This window comes from Lissotriton helveticus, chromosome 8 (genome assembly GCF_964261635.1).
Source record: "Lissotriton helveticus chromosome 8, aLisHel1.1, whole genome shotgun sequence".
Taxonomy (NCBI): domain Eukaryota; kingdom Metazoa; phylum Chordata; class Amphibia; order Caudata; family Salamandridae; genus Lissotriton; species Lissotriton helveticus.
This window is the reverse complement of record NC_136069.1, coordinates 1,720,186,149-1,720,213,702: the sequence shown is the minus strand read 5'-3', so window position 1 is coordinate 1,720,213,702 and position 27,554 is coordinate 1,720,186,149. Positions and strand designations below refer to the sequence as shown.

The window sequence follows — 27,554 nt, the reverse complement described above, 5'->3', positions numbered from 1 at the left end:
CTTCAAGGGTTCTGTCTTCAATACACTTCAAGGGTCCTGTCTTCAAGGGTCCTGTCTTCAATACACTACAAGGGTCCTGTCTTCAATACACTACAAGGGTCCTGTCTTCAATACACTACAAGGGTCCTGTCTTCAATACACTACAAGGGTCCTGTCTTCAATACACTTCAAGGGTCCTGTCTTCAATACACTACAAGGGTCCTGTCTTCAATACACTACAAGGGTCCTGTCTTCAATACACTACAAGGGTCCTGTCTTCAATACACTACAAGGGTCCTGTCTTCAATACACTTCAAGGGTCCTGTCTTCAATACACTACAAGGGACCGGTCTTCAATACTCTACAAGGGTCCTGTCTTCAAGGGTCCTGTCTTCAATACACTACAAGGGTCCTGTCTTCAATACACTACAAGGGTCCTGTCTTCAATACACTACAAGGGTCCTGTCTTCAATACACTACAAGGGTCCTGTCTTCAATACACTACAAGGGTCCTGTCTTCAATACACTACAAGGGTCCTGTCTTCAATACACTACAAGGGTCCTGTCTTCAATACACTTCAAGGGTCCTGTCTTCAATACACTTCAAGGGTCCTGTCTTCAATACACTACAAGGGACCGGTCTTCAATACTCTACAAGGGTCCTGTCTTCAAGGGTCCTGTCTTCAATACTCTACAAGGGTCCTGTCTTCAATACGCTACAAGGGTCCTGTCTTCAATACGCTACAAGGGTCCTGTCTTCAATACACTACAAGGGACCTGTCTTCAAGGGTCCTGTCTTCAATACACTTCAAGGGTCCTGTCTTCAAGGGTTCTGTCTTCAATACACTACAAGGGTCCTGTCTTCAAGGGTCCTGTCTTCAATACACTACAAGGGTCCTGTCTTCAATACACTACAAGGGACCTGTCTTCAAGGGTCCTGTCTTCAATACACTACAAGGGTCCTGTCTTCAAGGGTCCTGTCTTCAATACACTGCAAGGGTCCTGTCTTCAATACACTCCAAGGGTCCTGTCTTCAATACACTACAAGGGTCCTGTCTTCAATACACCACAAGGGTCCTGTCTTCAATACACCACAAGGGTCCTGTCTTCAATACACTACAAGGGTCCTGTCTTCAATACACTACAAGGGTCCTGTCTTCAATACACTACAAGGGTCCTGTCTTCAATATACTACAAGGGTCCTGTCTTCAAGGGTCCTGTCTTCAATACACTACAAGGGTCCTGTCTTCAAGGGTCCGGTCTTCAATACACTGCAATGGTCCTGTCTTCAAGGGTCCTGTCTTCAATACACTACAAGGGTCCTGTCTTCAAGGGTCCTGTCTTCAATACACTGCAAGGGTCCTGTCTTCAATACACTTCAAGGGTCCTGTCTTCAAGGGTCCTGTCTTCAATACACTACAAGGGTCCTGTCTTCAATACACTACAAGGGTCCTGTCTTCAATACACTACAAGGGTCCTGTCTTCAATACACTACAAGGGTCCTGTCTTCAATACACTACAAGGGTCCTGTCTTCAATACACTACAAGGGTCCTGTCTTCAATACACTACAAGGGACATGTCTTCATTACACTACAAGGGTCCTGTCTTCAAGGGTCCTGTCTTCAATACACTTTAAGGGTCCTGTCTTCAATACACTACAAGGGTCCTGTCTTCAATACACCACAAGGGTCCTGTCTTCAATACACCACAAGGGTCCTGTCTTCAATACACTACAAGGGTCCTGTCTTCAATACACTACAAGGGTCCTGTCTTCAATATACTACAAGGGTCCTGTCTTCAAGGGTCCTGTCTTCAATACACTGCAAGGGTCCTGTCTTCAAGGGTCCTGTCTTCAATACACTACAAGGGTCCTGTCTTCAAGGGTCCTGTCTTCAATACGCTACAAGGGTCCTGTCTTCAATACACTACAAGGGTCCTGTCTTCAATACACTACAAGGGACATGTCTTCATTACACAACAAGGGTCCTGTCTTCAAGGGTCCTGTCTTCAATACACTTTAAGGGTCCTGTCTTCAATACACTACAAGGGTCCTGTCTTCAATACACTACAAGGGTCCTGTCTTCAATACACTACAAGGGTCCTGTCTTCAATACACTACAAGGGTCCTGTCTTCAATAAACTACAAGGGTCCTGTCTTCAATATACTACAAGGGTCCTGTCTTCAAGGGTCCTGTCTTCAATACACTACAAGGGTCCTGACTTCAATATACTACAAGGGTCCTGTCTTCAATACACTACAAGGGTCCTGTCTTCAAGGGTCCTGTCTTCAATACACTACAAGGGTCCTGTCTTCAAGGGTCCTGTCTTCAATACGCTACAAGGGTCCTGTCTTCAATACACTACAAGGGTCCTGTCTTCAATACACTACAAGGGACATGTCTTCATTACACAACAAGGGTCCTGTCTTCAAGGGTCCTGTCTTCAATACACTTTAAGGGTCCTGTCTTCAATACACCACAAGGGTCCTGTCTTCAATACACCACAAGGGTCCTGTCTTCAATACACTACAAGGGTCCTGTCTTCAATAAACTACAAGGGTCCTGTCTTCAATATACTACAAGGGTCCTGTCTTCAAGGGTCCTGTCTTCAATACACTACAAGGGTCCTGACTTCAATACACTACAAGGGTCCTGACTTCAATATACTACAAGGGTCCTGTCTTCAATACACTACAAGGGTCCTGTCTTCAAGGGTCCTGTCTTCAATACACTGCAAGGGTCCTGTCTTCAAGGGTCCTGTCTTCAATACACTACAAGGGTCCTGTCTTCAAGGGTCCTGTCTTCAATACGCTACAAGAGTCCTGTCTTCAATACACTACAAGGGTCCTGTCTTCAAGGGTCCTGTCTTCAATATACTACAAGGGTCCTGTCTTCAATAAACTACAAGGGTCCTGTCTTCAATATACTACAAGGGTCCTGTCTTCAATACACTACAAGGGTCCTGTCTTCAAGGGTCCTGTCTTCAATACACTGCAAGGGTCCTGTCTTCAAGGGTCCTGTCTTCAAGGGTCCTGTCTTCAATACACTACAAGGGTCCTGTCTTCAAGGGTCCTGTCTTCAATACACTGCAAGGGTCCTGTCTTCAAGGGTCCTGTCTTCAATACACTACAAGGGTCCTGTCTTCAAGGGTCCTGTCTTCAATACGCTACAAGGGTCCTGTCTTCAATACACTACAAGGGTCCTGTCTTCAAGGGTCCTGTCTTCAAGGGTCCTGTCTTCAATACACTACAAGGGTCCTGTCTTCAAGGGTCCTGTCTTCACAACACTGCAAGGGTCCTGTCTTCAAGGGTCCTGTCTTCAATAAACTACACGGGTCCTGTCTTCAAGGGTCTTGTCTTCAATACACTTCAAGGGTCCTGTCTTCAATACGCTACAAGGGTCCTGTCTTCAATACACTACAAGGGTCCTGTCTTCAATACACTTCAAGGGTCTGTCTTCAAGGGTCCTGTCTTCAATACACTACAAGGGTCCTGTCTTCAATACACTACAAGGGTCCTGTCTACAAGGGTCCTGTCTTCAAGGGTCCTGTCTTCAATACACTACAAGGGTCCTGTCTTCAATACGCTACAAGGGTCCTGTCTACAAGGGTCCTGTCTTCAAGGGTCCTGTCTTCAATACACTTCAAGGGTCCTGTCTACAATACGCTACAAGGGTCCTGTCTTCAATACACTACAAGGGTCCTGTCTTCAATACACTTCAAGGGTCCTGTCTTCAAGGGTCCTGTCTTCAATACACTACAAGGGTCCTGTCTTCAATACACTACAAGGGTCCTGTCTACAAGGGTCCTGTCTTCAAGGGTCCTGTCTTCAATACACTACAAGGGTCCTGTCTTCAATACACTACAAGGGTCCTGTCTACAAGGGTCCTGTCTTCAAGGGTCCTGTCTTCAAGGGTCCTGTCTTCAAGGGTCCTGTCTTCAATACACTACAAGGGTCCTGTCTTCAATACGCTACAAGGGTCCTGTCTTCAAGGGTCCTGTCTTCAAGGGTCCTGTCTTCAATACACTACAAGGGTCCTGTCTTCAATACACTACAAGGGTCCTGTCTTCAAGGGTCCTGTCTTCAAGGGTCCTGTCTTCAATACACTACAAGGGTCCTGTCTTCAATACACTACATGGGTCCTGTCTTCAATACGCTACAAGGGTCCTGTCTTCAAGGGTCCTGTCTTCAAGGGTCCTGTCTTCAATACACTACAAGGGTCCTGTCTTCAATACACTACAAGGGTCCTGTCTTCAATACACTTCAAGGGTCCTGTCTTCAAGGGTCCTGTCTTCAATACACTACAAGGGTCCTGTCTTCAATACACTACAAGGGTCCTGTCTTCAAGGGTCTTGTCTTCAATACACTACAAAGGTCCTGTCTTCAATTCACTACAAGGGTCCTGTCTTCAAGGGTCCTGTCTTCAATACACTACAAGGGTCCTGTTTTCAATACACTACAAGGGTCCTGTCTTCAAGGATCCTGTCTTCAATACACTTCAAGGGTCCTGTCTTCAAGGGTCCTGCCTTCAATACACTACAAGGGTCCTGTCTTCAATACACTACAAGGGTCCTGTCTTCAAGGGTCCTGTCTTCAAGGGTCTTGTCTTCAATACACTACAAAGGTCCTGTCTTCAATACACTACAAGGGTCCTGTCTTCAAGGGTCCTGTCTTCAATACACTACAAGGGTCCTGTTTTCAATACACTACAAGGGTCCTGTCTTCAAGGGTCCTGTCTTCAATACACTACAAGGGTCCTGTCTTCAAGGGTCCTGTCTTCAATACACTACAAGGGTCCTGTTTTCAATACACTACAAGGGTCCTGTCTTCAAGGGTCCTGTCTTCAATACACTACAAGGGTACTGTCTTCAAGGGTCCTGTCTTCAATACACTGCAAGGGTCCTGTCTTCACCCTTGTCTTCAATACACTACAAGGGTCCTGTCTTCAATACACTTCAAGGGTCCTGTCTTCACCCTTGTCTTCAATACACTACAAGGGTCCTGTCTTCAATACACTACAAGGGTCCTGTCTTCAATAGACTACAAGGGTCCTGTCTTCAAGGGTCCTGTCTTCAATACACTACAAGGGTCCTGTCTTCAAGGGTCCTGTCTTCAATACACTACAAGGGTCCTGCCTTCAATACACTACAAGGGTCCTGTCTTCAATACACTACAAGGGTCCTGTCTTCAATACGCTACAAGGGTCCTGTCTTCAATACACTACAAGGGTCCTGTCTTCAAGGGTCCTGTCTTCAATACGCTACAAGGGTCCTGTTTTCAATACACTACAAGGGTCCTGTCTTCAAGGGTCCTGTCTTCAATACACTACAAGGGTCCTGTCTTCAAGGGTCCTGTCTTCAATACACTACAAGGGTCCTGTTTTCAATACACTACAAGGGTCCTGTCTTCAAGGGTCCTGTCTTCAATACACTACAAGGGTACTGTCTTCAAGGGTCCTGTCTTCAATACACTGCAAGGGTCCTGTCTTCACCCTTGTCTTCAATACACTACAAGGGTCCTGTCTTCAATACACTTCAAGGGTCCTGTCTTCACCCTTGTCTTCAATACACTACAAGGGTCCTGTCTTCAATACACTACAAGGGTCCTGTCTTCAATAGACTACAAGGGTCCTGTCTTCAAGGGTCCTGTCTTCAATACACTACAAGGGTCCTGTCTTCAAGGGTCCTGTCTTCAATACACTACAAGGGTCCTGCCTTCAATACACTACAAGGGTCCTGTCTTCAATACACTACAAGGGTCCTGTCTTCAATACGCTACAAGGGTCCTGTCTTCAATACACTACAAGGGTCCTGTCTTCAAGGGTCCTGTCTTCAATACACTACAAGGGTCCTGTTTTCAATACACTATAAGGGACCTGTCTTTAAGGGTCCTGTCTTCAATACACTGCAAGGGTCCTGTCTTCAATACACCACAAGGGTCCTGTCTTCAATACACTACAAGGGTCCTGTCTTCAATACACTACATGGGTCCTGTCTTCAAGGGTCCTGTCTTCAAGGGTCCTGTCTTCAATACACTACAAGGGTCCGGTCTTCAAGGGTCCTGTCTTCAATACGCTACAAGGGTCCTGTTTTCAATACACTACAAGGGTCCTGTCTTCAAGGGTCCTGTCTTCAATACACTACAAGGGTCCTGTCTTCAAGGGTCCTGTCTTCAATATACTACAAGGGTCCTGTCTTCAATACACTACAAGGGTCCTGTCTTCAATACACTACAAGGGTCCTGTCTTCAATACACTACATGGGTCCTGTCTTCAAGGGTCCTGTCTTCAAGGGTCCTGTCTTCAATACACTACAAGGGTCCTGTCTTCAATACACTACAAGGGACCTTTCTTCAATACACTACAAGGGTCCTGTCTTGAATACACTACAAGGGTCCTGTCTTCAAGGGTCCTGTCTTCAATACACTACAAGGGTCCTGTCTTCAAGGGTCCTGTCTTCAATACACTACAAGGGTCCTGTCTTCAAGGGTCCTGTCTTCAATACGCTACAAGGGTCCTGTTTTCAATACACTACAAGGGTCCTGTCTTCAAGGGTCCTGTCTTCAATACACTACAAGGGTCCTGTCTTCAAGGGTCCTGTCTTCAATACACTAAAAGGGTCCTGTCTTCAATACACTACAAGGGTCCTGTCTTCAATACACTACAAGGGTCCTGTCTTCAATACACTACAAGGGTCCTGTCTTCAATACACTACAAGGGTCCTGTCTTCAAGGGTCCTGTCTTCAATATACTAGAAGGGTCCTGTCTTCAATACACTACAAGGGTCCTGTCTTCAATACACTACAAGGGTCCTGTCTTCAATACACTACAAGGGTCCTGTCTTCAAGGGTCCTGTCTTCAAGGGTCCTGTTTTCAATACACTACAAGGGACCTGTCTTCAAGGGTCCTGTCTTCAATACACTACAAGGGACCTGTCTTCAAGGGTCCTGTTTTCAATACACTACAAGGGTCCTGTTTTCAAGGGTTCTGTCTTCAATACGCTACAAGGGTCCTGTGTTCAATACACTACAAGGGTCCTGTCTTCAATACACTACAAGGGTCCTGCCTTCAATACACTACAAGGGTCCTGTCTTCAAGGGTCCTGTCTTCAATACACTACAAGGGTCCTGTCTTCAATACACTACAAGGATCCTGTCTTCAATACACTACAAGGGTCCTGTCTTCAAGGGTCCTGTCTTCAATACACTACAAGGGTCCTGTCTTCAATACACTACAAGGGTCCTGTCTTCAAGGGTCCTGTCTTCAATACGCTACAAGGGTCCTGTTTTCAATACACTACAAGGGTCCTGTGTTCAAGGGTCCTGTCTTCAAGGGTCCTGTCTTCAATACACTACAAGGGTCCTGTCTTCAATACACTACAAGGGTCCTGTCTTCAAGGGTCCTGTCTTCAATACACTACAAGGGTCCTGTCTTCAAGGGTCCTGTCTTCAATACACTACAAGGGTCCTGTCTTCAAGGGTCCTGTCTTCACTACGCTACAAGGGTCCTGTTTTCAATACACTACAAGGGTCCTGTCTTCAAGGGTCCTGTCTTCAATACACTACAAGGGTCCTGTCTTCAAGGGTCCTGTCTTCAATATACTACAAGGGTCCTGTCTTCAATACACTACAAGGGTCCTGTCTTCAATACACTACAAGGGTCCTGTCTTCAATACACTACAAGGGTCCTGTCTTCAATACACTACATGGGTCCTGTCTTCAAGGGACCTGTCTTCAAGGGTCCTGTCTTCAAGGGTCCTGTCTTCAATACACTACAAGGGTCCTGTCTTCAAGGGTCCTGTCTTCAATACACTACAAGGGTCCTGTCTTCAATACACTACAAGGGTCCTGTCTTCAATACACTACAAGGGTCCTGTCTTCAAGGGTCCTGTCTTCAATACGCTACAAGGGTCCTGTTTTCAATACACTACAAGGGTCCTGTCTTCAAGGGTCCTGTCTTCAATACACTACAAGGGTCCTGTCTTCAAGGGTCCTGTCTTCAATACACTACAAGGGTCCTGTCTTCAATACACTACAAGGGTCCTGTCTTCAATACACTACAAGGGTCCTGTCTTCAATACACTACAAGGGACCTGTCTTCAAGGGTCCTGTCTTCAAGGGTCCTGTCTTCAATACGCTACAAGGGTCCTGTTTTCAATACACTACAAGGGTCCTGTCTTCAAGGGTCCTGTCTTCAAGGGTCCTGTCTTCAATACACTACAAGGGTCCTGTCTTCAATACACTACAAGGGTCCTGTCTTCAAGGGTCCTGTCTTCAATACACTACAAGGGTCCTGTCTTCAAGGGTCCTGTCTTCAATACACTACAAGGGTCCTGTCTTCAAGGGTCCTGTCTTCAATACGCTACAAGGGTCCTGTTGTCAATACACTACAAGGGTCCTGTCTTCAAGGGTCCTGTCTTCAATACACTACAAGGGTCCTGTCTTCAAGGGTCCTGTCTTCAATATACTACAAGGGTCGTGTCTTCAATACACTACAAGGGTCCTGTCTTCAATACACTACAAGGGTCCTGTCTTCAATACACTACAAGGGTCCTGTCTTCAATACACTACATGGGTCCTGTCTTCAAGGGTCCTGTCTTCAAGGGTCCTGTCTTCAAGGGTCCTGTCTTCAAGGGTCCTGTCTTCAATACACTACAAGGGTCCTGTCTTCAATACACTACAAGGGACCTGTCTTCAATACACTACAAGGGTCCTGTCTTCAATACACTACAAGGGTCCTGTCTTCAAGGGTCCTGTCTTCAATACACTACAAGGGTCCTGTCTTCAAGGGTCCTGTCTTCAATACACTACAAGGGTCCTGTCTTCAAGGGTCCTGTCTTCAATACGCTACAAGGGTCCTGTTTTCAATACACTACAAGGGTCCTGTCTTCAAGGGTCCTGTCTTCAATACACTACAAGGGTCCTGTCTTCAAGGGTCCTGTATTCAATACACTACAAGGGTCCTGTCTTCCATACACTACAAGGGTCCTGTCTTCAATACACTACAAGGGTCCTGTCTTCAATACACTACAAGGGTCCTGTCTTCAAGGGTCCTGTCTTCAATACGCTACAAGGGTCCTGTTTTCAATACACTACAAGGGTCCTGTCTTCAAGGGTCCTGTCTTCAAAGTCAAAGTCAAAGTCAAAGTCAAAGAATTTATATAGCGCACTACATACCCAGAGGGTCTCAAGGCGCTTAGGGAGGGGAAGAGGATTACTTGTCAAATATCCACGTTTTAAGTTGCTTTCTGAATGCTAGGTGGTTCTGGGTAAGGCGAAGGTAAGTGGGGAGTGAGTTCCATGTTTTAGCAGCCAGGTATGAGAAGGATCTTCCTCCCATGGTTGTCTTGTTGATGCGAGGTACAGCGGCGAGGGCTTGGCCGGAAGAACGTAGTTGGCGGGGGGGGTATAGAAGGACAGTCGTGAGTTGAGGCATTCTGGTCCGATGTCGTAGAGTGATTTGTGTGCGTGGGTTAGCAGTCGGAAAGTGATCCTCTTATTGACGGGTAGCCAGTGGAGGTCTTTCAGGTGACCAGAGATGTGTTCGTTACGCGGGATGTCTAATATGATCCTGGCTGAGGCGTTTTGGATTCGTTGGAGTTTCTTCTGGAGTTTAGCGGTAGTACCTGCGTAGAGGGTGTTTCCGTAGTCCAGTCGGCTCGTGACCAGAGCGTGGGTGACTGTTTTTCTGGTTTCGGTGGGGATCCAGCGAAATGTTTTTTTGAGCATGCGAAGAATGTTGAAGCAGGATGAGGATACGGCGCTGACTTGTCTGTTCATTGAAAGTGAAGAATCCAGGATAACGCCTAGGTTCCGTGCGTGGTCTGTCGGGATTGGTGCTTTTCCAAGGGCTTCCGGCCACCAAGAGTCGTCCCATGCAGAGGGGGATGTACCTAAGATGAGGACTTCTGTTTTATCTGAGTTCAGTTTCAGACGGCTGTGTTTCATCCATTCGGCAACTTCTTTCATTCCTTCGTGTAGGTTAGATTTGGCGGTGCTGGGGTCATTGGTGAGAGAAAGGATCAGTTGAGTGTCATCCGCGTAAGAGATGATGTTGAGGTTGTGTTGGCGTGCGATGGCCGCGAGGGGGCTCATGTATACGTTGAAGAGGGTGGGACTGAGTGAGGATCCTTGTGGTACGCCACAGATGACTTCAGTGGCCTCGGACTTGAATGGTGGAAGGCGGACTCTCTGGGTTCTTCCGGTGAGGAACGAGGTGATCCATTCAAGTGCTTTTCCTTGTATTCCGATGTTTCTGAGGCGTTGTAAAAGGGTGCTGTGGCAGACTGTGTCGAAGGCTGCAGAGAGGTCGAGGAGGATGAGGGCGACTGTGTCTCCATTGTCCAGTAGAGTTCGAATGTTGTCTGTTGCTGCGATGAGGGCGGTCTCAGTGCTGTGTTTTGCTCGGAAGCCAGATTGTGAGGAGTCGAGGGATTTGTTGGCTTCGAGGAAAGCGGCGAGCTGGTTGTTGACAGCTTTCTCGATGACTTTGGCCGGGAAAGGAAGGAGTGATATGGGGCGGTAATTTTTGAGTTCGGTGGGGTCCGCTGTGGGTTTTTTCAGAAGGGCGGTGAGTTCAGCGTGTTTCCAGCTTTCCGGGAAGGTGGCGGAGTTGAAGGAGCAGTTGATGACGTCTCGGAGGTGCGGTGCTATGACGGAGTCTGCTTTGTTGAAGATGTGGTGAGGACATGGGTCTGTGGGGGATCCTGAGTGGATGGAGTTCATCAGGCGGATGGTGTCCTCAGTGGAGATTGGTTTCCAGTCGTTAAGGGTGTTCAAGGGGGGAGAATGTTCATCATATGGTTGGGTGGGTTGGTATCCGGGTTGGTTGTCGAAGCTGTTGTGGATGTCTGCAATTTTGTTGTGGAAGAATGAGGCTAGGGAGTCGCAGAGGGCTTGAGAGGGGGTGATGTCGTTGGAATTGGCCGAGGGATTGGTAAATTCCTTGACGATGTTGAAAAGTTCCTTGCTGTTGTGGGCATTGTTGTCTAGTTGATCCTTGAATGCTGTTTTCTTGGCTTTTCGGATTAGTTGGTGGTGTGAGCGGGTGGCGTTTTTGAAGGCGTCCTTGGTGCTAGTGGTTGGGTCTTTTTTCCAGGCCTTTTCAAGGGAGCGGCAGAGTTTCTTGGACTTCTTAAGATCATCGTTGAACCATGAGGCCTTCTTGCTGCCAGGTTTGCTTTGACGTTTTTTCAGTGGTGCTAAGGTGTCGGCGGTGTTGGATAACCATAGGGTGAAGTTGGCGGCGGCTTGGTCTGGGTTAGAAGAGTAGGCTGGGGTGTTTAGAAGGAGCGATGAGGAGATCTGGTCGATGGTGATTTTGTTCCAGTTTCTTTGCAGAGTTGGTTGGAGGTGGTTGATGGGTTTCGGCTTGTTGTAGGTGAAGTGAACGCAGCTGTGGTCAGTCCAGAGGAGATCCGTAGTATGGCTGAAGGAGACATGATTGCTGGAGGTGAAGATGGGGTCGAGTGTGTGGCCTGCGATGTGGGTGGGGGAAGTGACCAGTTGTTTAAGTCCGAGGTAGGCGAGGTTGTCCAAGAGGGTGGTGGTGTTGCGGTCGTTGTTCTTTTCAAGGTGAAAGTTGAGGTCTCCCAGAAGGATGTAATCTTTGGAGGGGAGCGCGTGTGGAGTGATGAAGTCCGTGATGTCTTCACTGAATTTTGCGCGGGGTCCTGGTGGTCTGTAGAGGAGGGTGCCTCTGAGTGTGGTCTTGGGGTCGATGTGGATCTGGAAGTGAAGGTGTTCAGAGTTGGCGAGGTTGACGTCAGAGCTGGTTGAGATGTGGATTGATTTTTTATGGACGATAGCGATTCCTCCTCCTGTGTGGCCGGTACGGTCCTTGCGTGTGATCTTATAATCTTCAGGAATGGCAATAGTGATGTCTGGGGCGGAGGAAGCGTTCATCCATGTTTCTGTTAGGAAGGCGACGTCTGGAGAGATGGTGTCTAGTAGATTCCATAGGTCAATGGCGTGTCTGTGGACCGATCGGGTGTTAAGAAGGATGCATTGTAGGTGATTGGGGTAGGGAATCTGTGGTGTGGTCGTTGAGGAGATGTTGTCAGTGCCGATGAATTTGCAGGAGTAGCAAGAGAAAGGTCCATGGGTGTGTCCAGGAGCGGCTTGGACGCAGTTGGGGGCGCGACCGGGGTTAAGGGCTAGGAGGGTGGCGGCATCGTAGGTAATGCGGGAGGGTTGGGCAGCGCGAGGGACAGGGGGTCTGGCGCTGGGCGCGGTCCAGGCGCGGACGGGCGTAGACGGGCTTACCTTTGGCGCACCTTCGGCGCGGATTGGGCGCGGTCGCTGCGCGTAAACGCTGCGCGCGGGAGCTACTGTCATAAGTGGAAGGTGGAGGGGGAGGGGCGAGGGCGGCTCAGCTGGGAGGCGGGGCGGGTTCCACAAGACGACAACAACAAACAAAATGGAGGAGGGGGGAGCACAACAGAGCGCTTGGGGAGAACGCGCTAACACAGCAGATTAATTTACTATCACAAAGCCAAAGCGCATAAGAAGCAAAGCGGCAGCCAGGCAGATCTGTAGGCAGTAATAAGGAGATGAAATCGACCAAAAGCGCTATCCAACGATACCAGTACACGCCAGGGGCACTGGGAGCGACCACTCCGGCCAAAGCGAAGAGCGAGTCACCAGTCACCAGTCTTCAAGGGTCCTGTCTTCAATACACTACAAGGGTCCTGTCTTCAATACACTACAAGGGTCCTGTCTTCAAGGGTCCTGTCTTCAATACACTACAAGGGTCCTGTCTTCAAGGGTCCTGTCTTCAATACACTACAAGGGTCCGGTCTTCAAGGGTCCTGTCTTCAATACGCTACAAGGGTCCTGTTTTCAATACACTACAAGGGTCCTGTCTTCAAGGGTCCTGTCTTCAATACACTACAAGGGTCCTGTCTTCAAGGGTCCTGTCTTCAATATACTACAAGGGTCCTGTCTTCAATACACTACAAGGGTCCTGTCTTCAATACACTACAAGGGTCCTGTCTTCAATACACTACATGGGTCCTGTCTTCAAGGGTCCTGTCTTCAAGGGTCCTGTCCTTAATACACTACAAGGGTCCTGTCTTCAATACACTACAAGGGACCTGTCTTCAATACACTACAAGGGTCCTGTCTTGAATACACTACAAGGGTCCTGTCTTCAAGGGTCCTGTCTTCAATACACTACAAGGGTCCTGTCTTCAAGGGTCCTGTCTTCAATACGCTACAAGGGTCCTGTTTTCAATACACTACAAGGGTCCTGTCTTCAAGGGTCCTGTCTTCAATATACTACAAGGGTCCTGTCTTCAAGGGTCCTGTCTTCAATACACTACAAGGGTCCTGTCTTCAATACACTACAAGGGTCCTGTCTTCAATACACTACAAGGGTCCTGTCTTCAATACACTACAAGGGACCTGTCTTCAATACACTACAAGGGACCTGTCTTCAATACACTACAAGGGTCCTGTCTTCAATACACTACAAGGGTCCTGTTTTCAATACACTACAAGGGACCTGTCTTCAATACACTACAAGGGTCCTGTCTTCAATACACTACAAGGGTCCTGTCTTCAAGGGTCCTGTCTTCAAGGGTCCTGTCTTCAATACACTACAAGGGTCCTGTCTTCAATACACTACAAGGGTCCTGTCTTCAAGGGTCCTGTCTTCAATACACTACAAGGGTCCTGTCTTCAAGGGTCCTGTCTTCAATACACTACAAGGGTCCTGTCTTCAAGGGTCCTGTCTTCAATACGCTACAAGGGTCCTGTTTTCAATACACTACAAGGGTCCTGTCTTCAAGGGTCCTGTCTTCAATACACTACAAGGGTCCTGTCTTCAAGGGTCCTGTCTTCAATACACTACAAGGGTCCTGTCTTCAATACACTACAAGGGTCCTGTATTCAAGGGTCCTGTCTTCAAGGGTCCTGTCTTCAATACACTACAAGGGTCCTGTCTTCAATACACTACAAGGGTCCTGTCTTCAATACACTACAAGGGACCTGTCTTCAATACACTACAAGGGTCCTGTTTTCAATACACTACAAGGGACCTGTCTTCAAGGGTCCTGTCTTCAATATACTACAAGGGTCCTGTCTTCAATACACTAAAAGGGTCCTGTCTTCAATACACTACAAGGGTCCTGTCTTCAATACACTACAAGGGTCCTGTCTTCAATGGTCCTGTCTTCAATACACTACAAGGGTCCTGTCTTCAATACACTACAAGGGTCCTGTCTTCAATACACTACAAGGGTCCTGTCTTCAAGGGTCCTGTCTTCAAGGGTCCTGTTTTCAATACACTACAAGGGACCTGTCTTCAATGGTCCTGTCTTCAATACACTACAAGGGTCCTGTCTTCAATACACTACAAGGGACCTGTCTTCAATACACTACAAGGGTCCTGTCTTGAATACACTACAAGGGTCCTGTCTTCAAGGGTCCTGTCTTCAATACACTACAAGGGTCCTGTCTTCAAGGGTCCTGTCTTCAATACGCTACAAGGGTCCTGTTTTCAATACACTACAAGGGTCCTGTCTTCAAGGGTCCTGTCTTCAATATACTACAAGGGTCCTGTCTTCAAGGGTCCTGTCTTCAATACACTACAAGGGTCCTGTCTTCAATACACTACAAGGGTCCTGTCTTCAATACACTACAAGGGTCCTGTCTTCAATACACTACAAGGGACCTGTCTTCAATACACTACAAGGGACCTGTCTTCAATACACTACAAGGGCCCTGTCTTCAATACACTACAAGGGTCCTGTTTTCAATACACTACAAGGGACCTGTCTTCAATACACTACAAGGGTCCTGTCTTCAATACACTACAAGGGTCCTGTCTTCAAGGGTCCTGTCTTCAAGGGTCCTGTCTTCAATACACTACAAGGGTCCTGTCTTCAATACACTACAAGGGTCCTGTCTTCAAGGGTCCTGTCTTCAATACACTACAAGGGTCCTGTCTTCAAGGGTCCTGTCTTCAATACACTACAAGGGTCCTGTCTTCAAGGGTCCTGTCTTCAATACGCTACAAGGGTCCTGTTTTCAATACACTACAAGGGTCCTGTCTTCAAGGGTCCTGTCTTAAATACACTACAAGGGTCCTGTCTTCAAGGGTCCTGTCTTCAATACACTACAAGGGTCCTGTCTTCAATACACTACAAGGGTCCTGTATTCAAGGGTCCTGTCTTCAAGGGTCCTGTCTTCAATACACTACAAGGGTCCTGTCTTCAATACACTACAAGGGTCCTGTCTTCAATACACTACAAGGGACCTGTCTTCAATACACTACAAGGGACCTGTCTTCAATACACTACAAGGGACCTGTCTTCAAGGGTCCTGTCTTCAATATACTACAAGGGTCCTGTCTTCAATACACTAAAAGGGTCCTGTCTTCAATACACTACAAGGGTCCTGTCTTCAATACACTACAAGGGTCCTGTCTTCAATGGTCCTGTCTTCAATACACTACAAGGGTCCTGTCTTCAATACACTACAAGGGTCCTGTCTTCAATACACTACAAGGGTCCTGTCTTCAAGGGTCCTGTCTTCAAGGGTCCTGTTTTCAATACACTACAAGGGACCTGTCTTCAATGGTCCTGTCTTCAATACACTACAAGGGACCTGTCTTCAAGGGTCCTGTTTTCAATACACTACAAGGGTCCTGTCTTCAAGGGTTCGGTCTTCAATACGCTACAAGGGTCCTGTTTTCAATACACTACAAGGGTCCTGTCTTCAAGGGTCCTGTCTTCAATACACTACAAGGGTCCTGTCTTCAATACACTACAAGGGACCTGTCTTCAAGGGTCCTGTCTTGAATACACTACAAGGGACATGTCTTCAATACACTACAAGGGTCCTGTCTTCAATACACTACAAGGGTCCTGCCTTCAATACACTACAAGGGTCCTGTCTTCAAGGGTCCTGTCTTCAACACACTACAAGGGTCCTGTCTTCAATACACTACAAGGGTCCTGTTTTCAATACACTACAAGGGACCTGTCTTCAATACACTACAAGGGACCTGTCTTCAATACACTACAAGGGTCCTGTCTTCAATACACTACAAGGGTCCTGTTTTCAATACACTACAAGGGACCTGTCTTCAATACACTACAAGGGTCCTGTCTTCAATACACTACAAGGGTCCTGTCTTCAAGGGTCCTGTCTTCAATACACTACAAGGGTCCTGTCTTCAAGGGTCCTGTCTTCAATACAGTACAAGGGTCCTGTTTTCAATACACTACAAGGGACCTGTCTACAAGGGTCCTGTCTTCAAGGGACCTGTCTTCAATACACTACAAGGGTCCTGTCTTCAAGGGTCCTGTCTTCAATACACTACAAGGGTCCTGTCTTCAATACGCTACAAGGGTCCTGTCTTCAAGGGTCCTGTCTTCAATACACTACAAGGGTCCGGTCTTCAATACACTACAAGGGTCCTGTCTTCAATACACTACAAGGGTCCTGTCTTCAATACACTACAAGGGTCCTGTCTTCAAGGGTCCTGTCTTCAAGGGTCCTGTCTTCAATACACTACAAGGGTCCTGTCTTCAAGGGTTCTGTCTTCAACACACTACAAGGGTCCTGTCTTCAAGGGTCCTGTCTTCAATACACTACAAGGGTCCTGTCTTCAATACACTACAAGGGTCCTGTCTTCAATACACTACAAGGGTCCTGTCTTCAATACACTACAAGGGTCCTGTCTTCAAGGGTCCTGTCTTCAATACACTACAAGGGTCCTGTCTTCAAGGGTTCTGTCTTCAATACACTACAAGGGTCCTGTCTTCAACACACTACAAGGGTCCTGTCTTCAAGGGTCCTGTCTTCAATACACTACAAGGGTCCTGTCTTCAATACACTACAAGGGTCCTGTCTTCAATACACAGCAAGGGACTTGTGTTCACTCATAACAGAAATCGCTAAAGCTTATGTATGTGTAGATTTACGTTCTTCTATGTCAGCAGTTAATGCATGGTTGACATCCTGTGTGGTGTTTTGATTCCTGTCCTCTGGTCCATCACTCTGAAATCTGGTTAGGTGGAGTTTGTATTTTGTAAGAAGACACACAAATAAATACAATAAAAAAACAACTGAGAAACAATGACGCTTCAAAAAGACCTCTAAAGATTTGGGCCTTGGAATAGATTGAGGCTGGCTATACATAATGTGCAAGGTGGGGTGTGATGTCTGACCACCTGGATGAAGTAGATGATCAGACATATTGTGTGCCAGGATTCATCTTCCCTGGAAGACTGACACATTCATTGAGCAGAGTTAGCACAAGCAGAACATATGGCACTTAACGTATTACTATAGCCAAGCATCAATAGGTTTAATGTTAAATTTCTTCATATTGCCTTCATAAAGAGCACACTCAGCCCAATTGGTTATAAGCGCGTTGCATTTTAGAACAGCACCCTAGATAGAACGATGCACAGTAGGCGGCACTGAGGAAAGTGCTGCTTGAAAGTGCATCGATTTAATGGTGGATGACCGTACAGAGAGTGATCATTATCCCCTGATTTTATCTGTCCAGACCCAGATTTTCATAACCCTCGATAAAAGTGTCAGTAGCATAGTATCCTTGCCACAGGACCCTCTAGTGGCAAACAACCGTAGATCCCTGAAGTGGCCAGTGGTATTAGACAATACAAAAATCATTAGTCAAATCTACAATGTATTTGTGAGGCACATGTCTGCCCTCTTAGGGAACAGTACTGCCATCCAAAATCCACGTTTGGTAGAATCCCATGAACATCTAATTAACCAACTTGGTGAGATCTTGAGCAGGGCGGTAAAAAGATCACAAAACGCCCGAAAGAGTAAACAAGCCGGGATTACCTGGTATAACCAGAAATGCCGGAAAGCTAAGACAGATCTAATCACAGCGGTTAGGGGGGATTCAGTGAATATTGTGAGAACTAAGAGAGCTCAGTATAAAAGAACCTTGCAAATGGCCAAAAAAGAGTGGGATGAAAGGGTTTGGTCAGATCTGCTGGACGCATGTAAGTGCAGAGACCAGACCTCCTTCTGGAGCCTCATTGCTAGAGGCACCAGGGGGGCTACGGAATGCAAAGATAAATTTCTAGAGGAGAAAACATGGGTCGAGCATTTTACCTTGCTATATTCTTGCGAAAGCCAAAGTGAGATTGAAAGCTGGGATAGTTTGCAGGCTCCTTTTGTAGCCCATGATATACCTCTTGTCTTTTCTTTGACAGAAACAATTCTAGCAATCAAGGCAGTTAAGACAGGGAAAGCCCCAGGCCCTGATAAAATACCAGGTGATCTTTGGAAACACGAAAATTATATTTGGGCTCCCTACATCAATTTATTATCCAATGAAATTGTTTGTGGAGCTCCTGTTCCAGAAACCTGGAAGGGGGCTGAGATTGTAACACTGTTCAAAAAGGGTGACAGGTCTAATCCCTCACATTATCGGCCTATCAGCCTAATTGAGGTGTTGCAAAAAATTTTTGCCCCACAAGTTCTTGGTCGGCTCTCCTCTTGTATTGAAGAACATTTTATCTATACAAAATACCAGGCAGGTTTTAGATCAAAGATAAGCACTATAGACCAGGTTTTTAGATTTTTATGTTTAGTCTGGAAATACACGATTATAAGAAATTCCCATATATACGTGGCTTTTGTAGATTTGAAGGCAGCTTTTGACATGGTTCCAAGGGCAGCCCTATGGAAGACACTAAGTAAGATGGGCGTCCCTGCGAATATCCTTCAAATTTTAATTAGACTCCATGAGAATAATTATGCACGAGTCAGATGGGGACCTAATGGTGAAGTTAGCGAGAAAATAAAAATAGCAAAAGGGGTAAGGCAGGGGTGTGTAATGGCACCTACCTTATTCTCCTTGTACGTTAATGACATTCCCGATACTCTTTTGGGCTGCGAGCATGACTCTCCCAAATTGAGCGGGCAAGCCGTTCCGGCACTGTTGTTTGCAGATGACACGATTTTAATTTCTCAGACACCCAGGGGGCTCCAAAACCTTTTAAATACTTTTAGTTTGTATTGTCATGACAAGGGATTAGAAATTAATTCCTCAAAAACAAAAGTTATGACAATCAACCCTCATAAAGGTTTTAATAAGGTTTTTAAGATAAATAATGAACCTATTGAAGAAGTCCCCAATTTTAAATACCTGGGCATTATTTTAGACAGCCACGTTACATGGAAGACACAATTGGAGAACTCAAAACTAAGGCTGACCCAAAATCAGTGTCCGATTTTAAAGAGGCACAAGAATAGCCATTTTAAAGCAGTCTCACCAGCCATTGAATTATTCAAATATAAAGTACAATCATCCTCACTTTATGGTGCGGACCTTTGGGCCTATGCCTCAAAGGATACTTTTCGAGTGAGGGAAAATTCCTTCATTAGGCAACTTTTAGGGATACCTGGGTCAACACCACTGACACCCGTATTATGGGATCCTAACTTTCGACGTACAGATGACTATGCTTCTCTTCGTCCGCTCCTTTATTGGATCCGTTTATGGTCCGTTGAGGAGCTGACAGATTATAGAGAAGCATTGAAAGAGATATTGGCCATAAGGAATAGTACGCATTTGCCATGGTTAGAGTACGTCAAGAAATGGTTTAAAAAATTAGGGCTAAGTGATTTTTGGTTTGATCCTGATTCCCTCACAAATAGTTCAAAAAAGATTTTGAAGCAAAGGTACTGGGATTACATTAGAGACTCAGTGTTATTAAACCCCAGAACAGGGACTCTAACTTCGAAATTTTTCGAAATTAAAATGACTATGCATTTAGAGCCCCTTATGGATGAAATTCACCCTCCACTGGCCAAAAGCCTATATTTAAAGTTCCGGTATGGTATTTTACAATTAAAAGAAAGGACAACCAGCTGGAACTGTAATAAGGGGTTGGCCGGGGCCGCTGGCTCTAATATATGTGAGCTATGCGAGATGAGGTTGAAAGAGGATGAGTCCCATGTTTTATTCATATGCCCAGCATACCTACGAGCCAGGGAAAAATGGCTTAAGCCAATCTGTAAAAGGCTAGGCTTCAGACAAATTAAGGTGGGACTTACAATTTTTAAGGGTGACACTGCACAACCGATTGTGTTCAGCCTAAGTCGTTTTCTCCTATGTGTAGCCTTGATTAGGAGGATGAAAAACCTAAAAACCTAATGAAATAGGCTACTTCACCATGTTTTTTGTGTTATTGGTCAGCTGCTAAATGTTGCTTGCTTTACTGTCCTGATGTGTATTCTTTTTTTTTAATAAAACAGATGTTTAACTTATTTTTTTATCAAATTTGAATATTTAGTGTTCTGTATACTAGAGGGGCCAATCACGATCTAGTCAATTAAGTGGATGGCTTGAAAAATGAACTGATTTTTAGGTATTTTATGCAAATGAAATGTGTTGATATTTTTACCCACTGCTACTGTTTCATTATGTATTATATTGCAACATGATGTATTATGATTGAATGTCTGTATCTTACAAGGTTTTTTTAAACCGAATAAAGATTGAAAGAAAGAAAGTGCAGATAGACATGTGCAGGTGTTCCTTAGGAGCGGACTCCTGGAGAGGGTATTGCAGAAGCTTTTCAAGGAGGGGCATTTACACTGTGAAGGAAGACAACGTCTATGGAATGGCCTGCCTGGATACATGGTTCCCTGACATGCCCTGAACGATCACCAGTTACAGCAAGTAGACTAAGGCATACCTAAGCATCACCTGAGCATCACGTCAGTCTGCCTTCGAAATCCGGCATCTGTTGATTCTCCCATAGTGTACGTCCACTACTCATGTTCTGACTCAATTACTGTTTTCCAACCTTCACTCCCCCGTCATTTATGTCCCGCTCCCACATAACAAAAACAATATAACAATCAATCATGAGAACAGAGAGCAAGACATCTAAAATGGGACAACCGAGTGAAATCACGCGTAAAAAACGTGAAACCTTCTGGATTTACCTGTTGGACAGTGTGAAGCGAGGACTTAACGAAGAACTATCTTGGTATGTGACCAAGTAAAATATTATCTCTTTGACGCAGTAACCCTCAGTTTGTGCCATCTCAGCAATTTGTTATGAAACTCTAGAAAACTTGTCTCTTATCGCTCCCTTCGGGTAGCCTAAGTGTAGCTCCGGTTGAGTAAATTCTGTCCTATATCAGAATTTTTGTTTAATATTTCTGATTATTTTTCCACTTTAAAAAAACTTTGGTATTTGTTGGATATATACATACACTCCTGTTGTCTTTACAACAATATATACATTTTTGGTATCGATGATTTAGTTATAATACATGCTTCTGTATTCTTTGTTGGCTGGACCACCTCGTTTACTGCGGTATTAGGTAGATGGACCCTATTCTGCTATTCACGGTTCTGTTGGTAGTCTCCCTCTATTTGTCACGCATTATTGCGTTGAAATTTAGTCTCTGGAAAACGGCGTAATCCATCATGCCTTGATTTTTGGCATTACAAGTACAGACAATTGCACTGTCGTAGTCATTGAAGTCGCACCTTATTGCAACTTGCTTTAAATATGCACTTCCTCATTTTTTTACGGTACATGCAAATATGAAAAACTTAGGCTGCATACGATCTTAATCTGACCTAAACTATAGTTGCATGGTTCAGTGTTTATATATGCCTTTCCCATTCCACGTTTGTATTTGAAACAGTCCCTAATGTTCGATACTAGCAAGATGCACGCCATTCCGCAGTCCTATGTTTGTGTTTATACATGGAGACCTCCGCAATCTGACGTTCACTTCCCGCGGGATTTGAACGCCTTTGAAGATGTATAAACCATGGCGGGTCCCAGCGTCCTCTTACTAAGGGTCGCAGCGACGGAGAGGGATTACGGCGCTTTGCCACGGACCTTAAGGTAGACGATTGAGTCACGGAGTCGTGCTGGAGGAATTTGTAATGACCGCTTCCGCCGTTTTCAGTGATAGGATAGGGCCTCTCTAATTGCCGGTGCACTTGATTATAGCATGAGAAGTTATTATAAATGTATCGTACTAATTTAGGATTGTCGGTCACTCTAGGAATAGGCTGCAATATTCGTTTTTGCTAGTCCGAGCTATAGTAGAGGGCTCCCCTATCTGCCAACGCGTGAGGTCAAGCCTAATGAGCTAACGCTATACCGAGACTCTCGTTGCCAGTCGGTTCTCCATACCTATGTGTTTGGCAATATTAAAAGTTCGTAGCTATTATCCTCTACTGAGATACGGACGTTTGCACATTTTTAAGATATGTAGCCGGTTTAGATTAATAGACAGCGATTAACGCGCATTATTCCTTGGCAGACGTTACCTAAATTTTAAAAGCTTGTAACGCTTGCTTCTTTTTTCCTGCTCAGGGTTGCTGGTGCATAATATAGCAGTTTACCAATGGATTGTATCGCCACTGTGTATAGAAGTAAGCCCACATTCTTCTCTTTATGGCTTAATTTTTGTCCTTTTCATTGTTATCTTGGACATGCATATCATGGGTAGTGCTTCAGTCCTTTTAGGACCTTCTTGTTAATTTTTTCATTTTTTGTACAGATCAGGAAGCAACAGAACTCAGTCCCCTCGCCGTCTGCTCCAATTAAGTTGAGACCCTCTTCTTTTAACACTACACATAGGTGCATTTTGTGAAGATTTACTAAATAAGGACACACTGCGACCACTTCGGTAGGTTACCCACAGTGCTAAATAAGGATGGGTGTGGCAGTATGCATACACATGTCATGCATCTCTTATTATTTGTATATGAATTATGACATTGTGGCATTTATCATTCTCCTTGTAGCCATCAATACGGAACAAAACGACTACCTAATGCATTAGATGAAGTTTTGAATCTCATATGCCTTTTTCGTTCCCATCGTGAACGACGCTATTGGTAAGCCCTATTAAATCTGGGAAAAACAAGAGTTTCAGCTAGGCGCCACTATATTTCATCTGACAGCCTCCGTTGATTCCTTTGTAGATGCTGGTTAATTGAACTGGTCTTTCACTTGACCTGTATAATCGCACTTACAAATAAGAAGTACCCACTGTGCTATTTTGTAAGTATATGTAATGACAAGTTGTGCTACTGTGAGTCTAAACTCTTTTCTAAAGATTGGGCTTCTATGTAAACAGTGAACTTGTGTGTCTTTTTTAATTTGTTGTTCAAAATCTGGCCGTTAATATGCTTTGAGAGTGAATAGGTATTCTCGGCTAAATAGGTTTCTCTCTCTTGCTGTTATGAAGCTAGTCAAATCATGTTCCTATTTCCATTCATTAAATACAGGATCTTACTATAGTCACGTTGATGAGCCCCCATAGCTTAACTTAATAGTGAATACCTTATGCCTTTTTATTAAATTTCACTTTTGGATGTCTGAGTGACAGATTTATTTTCCTTTTCAGGCTATTCTGTCCTGTTTGATCCCCTGGTTCTGCACATAATGATGAACAAGGTCCTGATGAAGGTGGCTTGAACCACCGAAACGCGCGTAGACCTGCTACAAGGGCCGTTATTTCTTTTCTGGAGCCCTTGAACAATTATAGCTTTGTGACCTAGCTAATTGTAAACCAGTTCCTTCTTCCATCAATGTATGAGGTTTGACTGTAGTATGATTGGTAGCACGAGAGCAAGTTGGTTTGTATGATTGGTACCATGGGGTATATATATTTATTTGCTGCTTATTTTTATGATTCTATTGTGTTTCTTATGAATTTGTGTAATCAATAGATGTGTTTTCTATAGAATTGTCTGATTTATAACAATATTTATATGAATTTATATTTACAAAAAAGAGAAATAATAAATACAATTTTTGAATGATTTTTGTTTAGTATAAACTTTTTTCTGTCACTGTTCTTTGATATTTATTGATGCATTTACATAATTGAAGTATATGGCCGTTGAAGGGACTCTTTCCATTTCTAGTTTATTTTGTTCCTCCCCTCTGTCCCTTGGCCACATCCGCTTATTTGAGGGGGTCCCATTGTATATGTTATCTCCTGTAAAGGAAGCGCAGGCACTTTTGGTTTGCTGGACGACATTGGTACTGAAAGGGACACATTCCTTTATTTTAAAACTGACTTTTTAAAATGATATTTTGCCTGCACAGTGTTGTTACGTACGCCCAACAGACTGCAAACCTACACGCTGCTCCAACCTCTGTCTCCCGCTGCATTTATAAAAGCTCTGCTGAGGACTGGTGAGGCCTTCAGCTTTGTTTATTGTTTTTGTACAAGTGTGGCACTGCTCGGTAAACAAACCCGTTTACTTTATTTTATTTCTATTTTTATTTGTGCCCTATCAGCGTTGTCCACCAGAGACCTGTTTGTAATCACCAACGGGGCACTCACGAAGAGCACCCTGGTGCCCAGACTCTGTAGACATCAGTCCCTTCTGCCTGTAAAGTTGTTCTGTAGCTTCAACTGCTCTGCGGGTGCCAGCAAAACTTTTTGCAGACATGATGACAGCGCCAACGAACTTGTGTATAGACATCTTGGGCCAGACCCACTCGCTAACACACATGGCGTGGCTTAACCGCAATGCGGCCAACTTCTGGGCTTGGAAACCAGGTTGGAGTCTGGCGGGAGGCTCAAACATCCTGGGGTTCTGGGCAAATCATTTAATCTCCCTGTGCCTAAAAAAATGAATATGTCCGTCTGTCATGCAACTGGTGACCATGTTGCACTATAAAAAAAACTGCAAAAAAATAATAATAACTGGCCAGAGTCACCAACATAATATACATGCTAGTGCACCCTCTTGCAAGGGCATCAATATGCTTGTGTGAAACCCGCACCCTTCCTTACCCACATTTAAGGGCAGTAGCGTCCTTATGGGCACACTTGCCTACACCCCCCTGCCTCCCTCCCCCGAGAGATCTCGGGAAGCCCCCTCAACACCAGGGACAGGACACACCAGGAAAGTATATGGTTTCAAAATTAAATACTCCTTTAGCGTTGTGTTCTTGCTATTTCAGATATTACAGATTTCACTGTTTGTGGAGAGCTGTAGACTCACAATGTGAACATTAATTGTTTAACTTTCCGCTATTAAGCTATATGAAAGATGAAAGATTACATCACAAATCATCATTCTAAGATAGTAGTGCAATGGCGGAGGGGAGATTTTTTAACTTGAGCATTTGTTTCTCCTCTGTCTGCTACAAGATTCTGAATTGAGGAGCAGCTTTCTGCTCCCCTGCCCAGCAAACTGTGCCGGATGTCGCAGGCACCTTATATTAGCTTCTCTTGGATGCTACATCTATGCACTGATTGGTGGCTGTATCTGGTGTTTCTATTGGATTAGGGTTAGTGTTCTTATTGGTTGATAATTTGAGGGTTCTGATTGGTTCCTGGGTCAGTGATTCTATTGGATGTAGGGCTTAGGGTTAGTGATCTGATTGGTGGATAGGTATAGGATTTCTGGTTGGTTACTGGGGTTAGGGTTTCCATTGGACGTAGAGCTTAGGTTTTTGTGACTGACTGTCTGCTGGAACTAGAGCTGGTGCTAGCGTTTTTATTGGATGTAGGGCTTAGGGTTTCATGTTTGATTGTCTGTTGGGACTAGGGCTGGGGCTAGGGTTTCTATTGAACCTAGGGTTGAGGGTTTGGTTTCTGGTTTGCTCCTGGGACTAGGGCTGTGATTGACTGTAAGAGGCTAGAGTCCTCTTGGTTCTAGGGTTTAGGGCTAGTGTTGTGATTGCTTAGGGTTGGAGCTAGGGTTCCCATTGGCCAAGGTTTGAGCCTGTTCAAGACTGGTCAGGACTACGGCTAGAAATGCTGCCCAAATACACATACACCAGTACCCACCCTACCTCATCCACAACCAGATTTCCAGACTCAAAGCACATGTGCTCTACTCATTCACTACAAACTAACCCTAAACAAAGTTCAATGTCTCAACACCCACAACAAAACCCCAGAAATCAAACCTATACACCCTTCTATCCCAGCCACCATGCATTTGTCTCATTACTTACAAACAATATACAACTCTGTCCTATACCACTAACCAATCCACTAATCACTAACACAACCCAAATCCACACATTACTTAACTATGGGCCAGATATATGATAATTTTTTGCGGTCATACATGGGAAATCAGCCCTATTTACAAACCCTATTTTGTGAGTCGGTACCTATAGGGTTTGCGACTCACTATTATGAAGGGACGTGTCAAGGGCGTTCTTTCCTAATAGCGACTCATTGTTTTTTGGCCGCAATAGCGGCTGCAAAACACTCACAATTTATCAACCATTTCAAATGGGTGGCAAGCCACTCGCAAAACTAGAATGGGTCCAAGGGGACCCTTTCCCCTTTGTGACGGGCACTGACCACAGCCACTCCCTGCTCTTAAAAAATAAAACAGTAACCCCAGTGTAAAGATTAATGGTAAAAAGTTGTAGATGTAACTAATACACCAGGTGTCACTGAGGAGAATTAACAGACGTCGGAAATATATCCTTTGCTGTTATAGAATGACACTCACGATTAGTTTTTGACATTTTTGCTTTGGCACTTTATTTGCACTCTATGCAGTAGCATTATTTTTGAGAACAGAGGCCCTGAAGAAAGCCTGGGTCCCTTTTCCGATTAGGCTGAAACATGTTGGCCCCCTTGCAGATATTTGGTTAAACTGCTATGATATTGCGCTGTTCTTGTTTTTAACAGGAAGAGACCGTCCCTATTAAAAATGTTTCCTCTCTAGGTTCTCTATCCTATTTTAACTCACCACTTTTTACTTTCTGCACTGCACCAGATCCCATCAGATCAATACCACATGGTCCAACAGTGATTGCGGGTCGGAACCCTTATCCACCACAGGGTACGATCTTTGTCTCAATGATCCAGAGACATACGACCCTAAGGACGACCAAATGATAATATTGATCATCACAAGTCTTTGATGTGAATCCTAGAAAAGGTTTTTTTGATCTACAATCACTGGTGGCCCCCGTTTTAGGTTTTTTGTGTCCTGTCAGAACTATTTAGTCTTGACTCTAACCAGATGTACTTTGCTAGACGTCGGGTTAAATAGGAATTTCCATGATACTTTCCTGCAAAGACCCCCAGGTTTTCTTGTTGTTCCAATAAGGTTAGCACCCCTTTAAGCCCCTAGTAAATGGTACCCCTGATAGCTAGGGCATGGGTACTAAGGCGGGCACCTAAGGGCTGCAGCATGTATTGTGCCACCCTAAGAGACTCCTCACCACACTCATGCAAAATTGCAGCCTACGTGACATGGTGCACACAAAAGTGAAGACACTACATGTCACCCTCCCTGTGTGCCATGTCTGTAGACACTGCATGTAATAGATGTAAGTCCCCCCTACAGTAGGACTTACAGCCCTAAGACTGGGTGCATTATATTACATGAGAGGACATATACCTCCATGAACAGATATGCCCCTGTGGTGTCCAGGTTAATTCCTGGACACTGCCAGTGAACAGGGAAGCCATCATGAGTATAGGTACCAGGCACTGGTGATTACGAGCTCCCCAGCTACATGATGGATTCACTGAAAGTTAAAGATGTTTGGTATCAAACATCTCGTATTAATAAACCCACACTGATTCCAGTGGTGAATTTGTTAA

General features: G+C 45.0%; 1 protein-coding gene and 1 long non-coding RNA gene across 2 annotated transcripts in view; one reads left to right on the top strand and one right to left on the bottom strand.

Annotated features, from left to right (window-relative positions):
* Positions 1-27,554, bottom strand: part of LOC144774147 (NACHT, LRR and PYD domains-containing protein 12-like) — an 816,909-nt gene that overhangs the window by 338,150 nt on the left and 451,205 nt on the right. The gene's annotated exons all lie outside the window — the stretch shown is intronic.
* LOC144773659 (uncharacterized) lies at positions 22,755-23,539 on the top strand. The gene is made up of 3 exons (XR_013600045.1): positions 22,755-22,848; positions 22,936-23,014; positions 23,361-23,539. It is a non-coding gene; the product is annotated as an uncharacterized LOC144773659 (long non-coding RNA).